Genomic DNA, 6,000 nt, shown 5'->3' on the forward strand with positions numbered 1-6,000 from the left:
GATGATGTCAGCAGAGCGAGTCCTGCCCGACAGTGCTGAGCCACCTTGTAGAGTGTTTCTCATCAGATTTTAGAATTGGAAAAATACCTCACTGGTCTTCTAGTCTGTTCCTTTCCCTGATGTTTGAATTCCTTCTTCAACCACCATCACCAACCCACAGAATCGCAAGTCATCGCTGGTAAGATCTTCATCACCTTCATCACCATCTTCACCATTGTCACCATCATGACCACAGCTCCCATTGTCATCACCAACGTCCTGTCACCATCATCAGCACCATCATCACTGCCACCATCTTCATCATCATCCCCATTGTCACCATCACAATCTTGTTGTCATCCCATCATCGTCGCGATCTTTCCGTCACAATCATCACTACGATGACCACCATCATCCACATCGTCGTTACTACTCCTACCATCCCCATTATTATGATCCCCACAACCATCATTGTTGCCATCATCATCATCACTAACATTTACTGAGCACTCCTTTGTGCCAGGCACAGTTCTGGGTGCTTTATGTACCTGATTGCATTAAACTCTTACAATAATATGATTGGGTGGGACTTTAAAGGTGAGGAAACCAAGCTCAGAAAAACGAAGTGGCGTAAGGCAGTGCAGATAAGAAGCAGAAGTGGGAGGATCTGGATCCAGCTCTATCTGATCACAGAGGCTGATCTCTGTCTACTGCACCTGGGGAACGCTGAGAGTTGACCTCTGCTATGTGCCTCCAGTGGCAGAGAGGTCACTGTCTCCACTAGGAAGCATGCTCCAGCTTGAGTCAGCATCCATTATCAAAGGAAAACCAGCCGTCCTGTGGCCTCACCCATTCACTGGTCCTGGTTCTGATCTGGGCCACCCAGAAGGAAAATGACCTCTGGTTCATGTGACAGTCTTTCTGATGTTTGAAGGCAGCATTTATGCTCACTTTTGCCTCTTCTTCTTTAGGATAAACCCCAGATTCCTACCATCATTCCTCAGCAAGAGGACCCCTCTCTACAATGTCTTCCGGCTGCACCCCAGGTCTGCCCGAACTTGTGGGATCCTCCTCCCTGATCTTTCTGCTTTCACTCTTGCCTCCTGTTCCTCTTCTCCATCCAGAAACCAAAGTGATTTTTTAAGGACAGACCAGATCATGTCATTCCCATATCCAAACTCTGCAATAAATTCCCTCGACATTAAAAATAAAATCCAAAGCCTTCCATGGACCACAGACTCTAAGTGATCTTCCTCCTGCCAACCCTTCATGTCTCATCTCCTGCTTCCCTCCCCACAACCCACTTTTCTCCAGCCACACTGGCCTCCCTGCTATTTCCTGGGCACATCAAGTTTATTCCTACCACAGGGCCTTTACATCTACAGCCCCCTGGGACCTGTCATCCCTAGTTCCTTTCTAGTCACTATTTTTCCTCATAGAACTTATCGCTTCTTGATATATATTTATTTGTTTATTATCTGTGTTCCTACTGGAATGTGAATTCCATGAAAGCAAGGACATTGTCAGCCTTCTTCACTTCTCTGTCTCCAGAGCCTCGAAATGAGCCTGGAACAAAATAGGATCCTAATAAAACTGTTAGATTAATAAATGAACTAATTAATCCATGGGACCTAGCTCCCATGCTCTTCTCATGCAGGAGTGTCTGCTTTTATTTTTTTTAAGATTTTATTTGTTTGACAGTCAGAGATCACAAGTAGGCAGAGAGGCAGGTAGAGAGAGAAAGAGAGAGAGGAAAGCAGGCTCCCTGCTGAGCAGAGAGCCCAATGCGGGGCTCAATCCCAGGACCCTGAGATCATGACCTGAACTGAAGGCAGAGGCTTAAACCACTGAGCCATCCAGGGACCCCAGGAGGGCCTGCTTTTAGACAAGCTTATCCATGACATTTGTTCCTCAGCATGACAGAAGAGTCTGCACTGCCCAGTTGAATAGGACTCTCACCTCCCTTCTGCTAGACTCCATACCTCTATTAACATGGTCTAAAAGACAGCAAGATGTGCACAGGAGGGTGTTTGCTTTGAAGTCAGATAGATTGAAGTTCAAATCTCAGCTCTGCCACTTGCTGGTTCTATATTTTTTAGCTTTTCTAAGCTGCAACCTCCTCTTGTACAAAATGTTACTAATCATGCCAACCTTGCAAGTTTGTTGTGAAGATAGAAATTATGTGAGTACATAGTGCAGAGTAAGCATTCAGGAATAAAGGTTCAGAAGCAAAGGTAATTTTATCTGTTGATAAAATTATTTCCATTATTGCTAATATGATTATTGTTGTTTTTATTAAGCTACCAGTTCTGGGGACTCTCTGTCTCATCAGAGGAGCTTTGGTTGGGAATGGACTGAATGGTGGGGCGGGGCGGTAGGGAGAATGAAGGGACAGGTGACATGAGATGTGTCACCTCATGGGCTCATCCTGAGTTCCGTGTCAGCTCTCATGTCAGGCCTGTCTCTCTCCTCTGTACCTGATGGTTGATTTATTTTGCTCATCTCAGCTCAGCTTTGCACTGCATGCTAAATTCACATTTACATATGAAATCCCATCATGTGAGCCTCGCTCTGCGGCTCCAGCCTGTGGGGATTTTCTTCCTAGCCAGCTTCTGCCATCCAAAGCGTTTGCTCTCCCTCTAAGAACCTGTCATCTATAATCGGAAGAGCCCACCCCCCTGGCAGAGTTAACGCTGATCATGCCTTGAGTTTCTCTCCTCCCAGAGGATGGAAGTTTCTGGGGCGGCAGACGCTCTCCCAGAGCCTAAAGAGAGGCGTGCCAGGGCCGTTGGCTGGCGGGAAGTGATGGCATCAGTGAAAGGGGCTGGGGATGGACAGAGCAAGGAGCGGTGGGGAGAGCTGAGTCCAAGCCCCCATGATCCCAGCCTTGGCCTCACACAGACCCAGGGCCACATCCCAGCTCTGCTCCATACAACCAGCTGATGACTTAGGGTGTATCCCCTCACCTCTCTGAGATTCGGTCTTCTTATCTGTCAAAGGGAGATACTTCCCGTCCCGGATGATGCTATGGGCAACGACAGGGATGGCATGGGTGGGTGTGCTTCAGGGTGCTGGCCAAAGCCACCGTCTGCGAGGGGGGTGATGTCGCAGGTGAGATTCAGGTGGCCTTGAGGTCACGTGGCCTTGTGGGGTGGTAGGTAAGTGTGGGTTCTGGAGTAGACCTGGGCTGGATACCCTCTCTGAGTCTCTGCTTGCCTTCTTCATCCTCAGCTCCCTCTCTGGGTTGTCAAGAGCATCAGTTGCAATGACATTGCACCTGCCCTGGGGAGGCTCCATCGCCTTAGCTGCCTGTCTCCCCCCATCCCCCACCACTGGTTTCCTAGTGAAACTCCCATGTAGGAACACATTCCCAACGGGCAGCTGGGATAGAGAGGCAGCCCGTGTGCATGGAGCCCCAGGGATGCCCCCTACTGCGATGGAGAGTGGCAGCTCCAGGCCTCTAGGGGTGGAGACTAGCAGCCAGGCATCCCCCAGGCTGGGCCACGCATGTCAAGCTCTGTGGCACTGGGACAAGGATGGTCTGTCCGAATTGGAAAGACAGCTGAACTTGTTGACTCTGGGGAATAAGGACCGGACCAGTCAAGTTGTTGGGCCAGGCAGCTCTTGCCCCATTCTTGTCTCTGTTTAGTACTCCCGAGCCGTCAGAGGTCTAGGTAGTCATGGCCTCCAAGCCCCTCCCCCCGGGGAGGTCCATAGCCCCAAGTGCCCCCAGAACCCAGACTCAGCATTCGTTCTCCCAGCACACACAGTGGTTTCCTGCGGGGGGACAGATGTGCCCCAGCCCCTCCACACTCTGTCCAGCCTGGTCACAGGAGGGATACGAAGCAGTCAGGAAGGCAGGGTCAGCTGGATGGGGGAGGGGTCACCCTGGGGCCTGGCACATGGGTTCCCACTGTTGAATGAATTCTTAATTCAGGCGAAGTGATACAGGCTCATGAGGTAGTTTAGAGCGGGTCACATCATCTGGCCAGAGGAGAAACTGAGACCAGAGAGTCCGTCGGTGTGTGAATACAATCAGCACAACACAGAGCCGAAAGGTCCTCACCAAACCAATTTCATGTGCGGACCCTGCTACTCAGAAGCGGGAAGGGTCCTCCTGGGGCCACACTGCAAGTTACGACAGAGCCACCCTCCTCACTCCGCTCTCCTGAGGGAGCCCGAGGTGGAGAATGGGCTGGGCTTGGGCCTCTGGATCATCCTCGCCTGTGTCCGTCTCTGCCAGTGTTGGGAAGTGGAGACCTTTCGGCAGGCCTGGCACCATGCAGGGCCCTTCACGATCTCATCCGATCCTACAGGAGTCATCCCCATTTCACAGATGGGAACCAAGGCCCAGAGAGGGAGCTGACTTTCCCAAGGTCTCACAGCCGGTGAGGCCCATCTGCCTGATCCCAAAGCCTGAGCCTCCCAGGCTGTCCCCCAAAGAGCTCAACCCAGATCCAGGCCCCTGGGGGGTGAGAGGCAGCTCTGTGGCCCTCTGAGGCCCTTTTATCCTCAATTGGATAAAGTTCACTCACTGCCTGAGGAAGAACATCCAGGAAGGTTTGGGGACTCCACTGAGGGTCCTTTCTGTTCTCCCTGACCAGGAGTGGTGGGGTGATCCGTTCCCCCAGTGGCATCAAAGTCATACTCTCCCTCAGGATTATTCTTGGTCTGAGTAGAGGTCTGGATGGTGGAGTGCAGGTAGGGTTATCTCCAGGATCACACCCAACAGAGCCTAGGGTAAGATGAGTGATTGGGGATTTTAGTTGGGGAGGTGCAGCGTGAAAGGGAGAGAGTTAGAACTTGAGACCTGGTGCCTGGAGCCGAGGCAGTTAGTCCTGGTGTGACCAAGATGGAGCCTACCCCCAGACCCAGCCTGAGATGGTGACTTGCTCCATGACCCCACCCTGGCCATCATCCATGGGCTCATTTAGAAGCCCCTGTCCTTGCCCCCTGCTCAGGAGGCTTTGCCTCCTGTATTGAGTGTTGCAAGCAAAGCACAAGGTTGGCTTGGCTGCTGGCTGAAAGCCGTCTGGGCGTGCAGGTGGAGGAACATGGTGGTTCTCCAAAGAGAAAGAATTTCCACTGTTATTACTCAAGGGCTTCCTGAGATGAGCTGGACATAGGTGGGGAGAGCAGCCACAGCCTCTGTGGGCAAACGAGGATGGCAGTGAGGTGGGGGGAGCTGCCCATCGCTGTGACTCAGCCTGGTGGGGAGTGTGTATGTGTAGGACAAATCCTTGCCTAGGGACATCTGAGCCTGCTGAGGGGGTTACGGGTCCTGGGGGGTGGCATAGGGTGCTGGGAAGGCTATAAGACTGAAACTTAGAAAGCTCTGACTGTCCTTCCTGTCCACTTGCCGGCTTTGGCGTGCCCATCTGCTCATGGACGGCTGCGGAGGAGCCTCTCTGAGGGTCCTGTGTGTATCTGAGCTGGGGAGGGTCACACTGGTGTTCCCTGGCTCCAGAAATGGGCCTGTCCTGTGGAGTCACTGCTGGGGCAGCCCCTACCTCCTCCTGGGGTCCTTGATACCTGATCCCAGCCCTATGGGTCCTGCTGGCCCAGGAGCTGGGGGATCTGATGCTCAGATGGAACTCTTCAGGGAAGGGCCACCTGGGTCCACTGTGAGTGATTGAGTCTGCAGGCAGCCCTGTGCATTGTCCACGACAGGAAGTGGATTCAGCCCCCATCACTGGTCATGAGGACTGCTGTGGGGTCTGACACTGTGAGCTTGGAGTCAAAAGGGACTCGAGAGATCCATTCGCTGACTCAAAAATATTGATTGGATCGTTCCCAGGTTTTTGTTACTGCAGACAAAACTGCTGTGAACATTCTTGTATGAGTCTCCGATGACCATGTTCAGGAGATTCTCCGGGGCCGATTCTCCAAGTGCAACTGCTGGAGTAGAAGGTGTGTACACACTTGACTTTACAAGACAGCGCCACGGTGACTTTCGGAGCGCCAGTACTGTTTCTGCTTCCAGCAGAAGCGGGGGAGGGGGACCCTTGTTCCCTGTCTAGA

The sequence above is a fragment of the Mustela erminea genome, chromosome 10 (genome assembly GCF_009829155.1).
Source record: "Mustela erminea isolate mMusErm1 chromosome 10, mMusErm1.Pri, whole genome shotgun sequence".
In the NCBI taxonomy this organism is placed as follows: Eukaryota; Metazoa; Chordata; class Mammalia; order Carnivora; family Mustelidae; genus Mustela; species Mustela erminea.